Source organism: Triticum aestivum, unplaced genomic scaffold, assembly GCF_018294505.1.
Source record: "Triticum aestivum cultivar Chinese Spring unplaced genomic scaffold, IWGSC CS RefSeq v2.1 scaffold222369, whole genome shotgun sequence".
NCBI classification, from domain to species: domain Eukaryota; kingdom Viridiplantae; phylum Streptophyta; class Magnoliopsida; order Poales; family Poaceae; genus Triticum; species Triticum aestivum.
This window is the reverse complement of record NW_025238943.1, coordinates 2,170-3,450: the sequence shown is the minus strand read 5'-3', so window position 1 is coordinate 3,450 and position 1,281 is coordinate 2,170. Positions and strand designations below refer to the sequence as shown.

At 48.6% G+C, this 1,281-nt stretch overlaps 1 pseudogene; it reads right to left on the bottom strand.

Moving 5' to 3' along the window:
- Nucleotides 1-346: 346 nt before the first annotated feature.
- LOC123176672 (mavicyanin-like) lies at nucleotides 347-859 on the bottom strand (annotated as a pseudogene).
- Nucleotides 860-1,281: the final 422 nt, after the last annotated feature.

Sequence of the window (1,281 nt, the reverse complement as noted above, 5' to 3'; positions counted from 1 at the left end):
GTACGGCTCAACATGCATTTTACAATTCCTATCATGTTTTTTGCCTGGATGTAATTTAAAACATGTTAACTTAATTAACTGTATACGGTATGAAAGCTTTACTTCTTGATTTGAATATTGGAATTTGTTCAACGTTGGCCTTTTAAGTTGGAGGCTGTGACTTTTTTTGTCATTGAAACTTGAAAGGTGTATGTGAAGGTGTAAAAGAAATCATTGAAGGCTGCAATATAATTAGTTCTCACGTAAAATTCACATAACTACTTGACTATACACACAGATAGTTGCTAGTAATAAGTACATCTCTATACAATAACGTACACATGTGCCTGCGACTGCCGAGATGCACTCAAGCCATGAGGCCGGCAATGGCAAGCAAAACAACGAGGCCAAGCCCCATGGCCTCCACATTGGTTGCAGCGGAGACAGGTGTTGGCGGGGCAGCGTTGCTTGCATTTGGACCGATGGCCGGTGCGGGTGCTGAAGAGGAGCCTGGCATGACATCGATCTTGACCTTCATGCCGCCCGCGCAATGGTCAGGGAAACCGCAGATGAAGTAGCGGGTGCCGGTGGCGATGAGGGTGACAACATCATTCCCGGAGTTGAGGGTGGTGACGGGGCTAGCGGTGGTGCAGGAGTCGTAGTCTGCCTTGCTGACTTCAAGGACATCGTGTGCTTGAGGGGAGTACTTGAAGACGATCTGATCGCTGGTTTGGAACTTCCTAGAGGACGCCCAAGTGCCCTAGTTGGTGCTGAGGTCCCATGCGCCGCCCGGCTCGCCCACGTTGTAGATTGCTGCAGACGCGGTGCTTAGGACGGTCATCACGGCAACGGCGGGAAGAATGGTTCTGGTGGCAGCCATTGAGGTTTGAACTGCAAGGAGATATAGCAGAGGAGATTATAGTGCAGGTGTTGTTGTGTTGGTCCTTGAGCGGAGATTGTGTTTGCTTCCCATGGTGGTTGTGTCGGGTCCTATATATTACATGCTATGCCCTGGTGGGTTGAACAGACGTGCGTAGTAGGTGGAAGCCTAGAAAGGCATACAGCTGGTACGTACTTGGTCATACTCAGACACGTAGGAGTATATATGATAATCATCGATCGACTGAACATCTGAAGACCGGGCTGTGTTGTTGGCCTGATGACCTTTCACGCGTTTCCTTTCCTTTTCCTCCAGTATCGACGCGGTCTACAAGACATAAAGTAGACTACCACAATCCACATACCTTGTGACGTAGATCCAAGTGCCCAGCTGCATTTCAACTCCCTCTAAAAAAGCCTTTA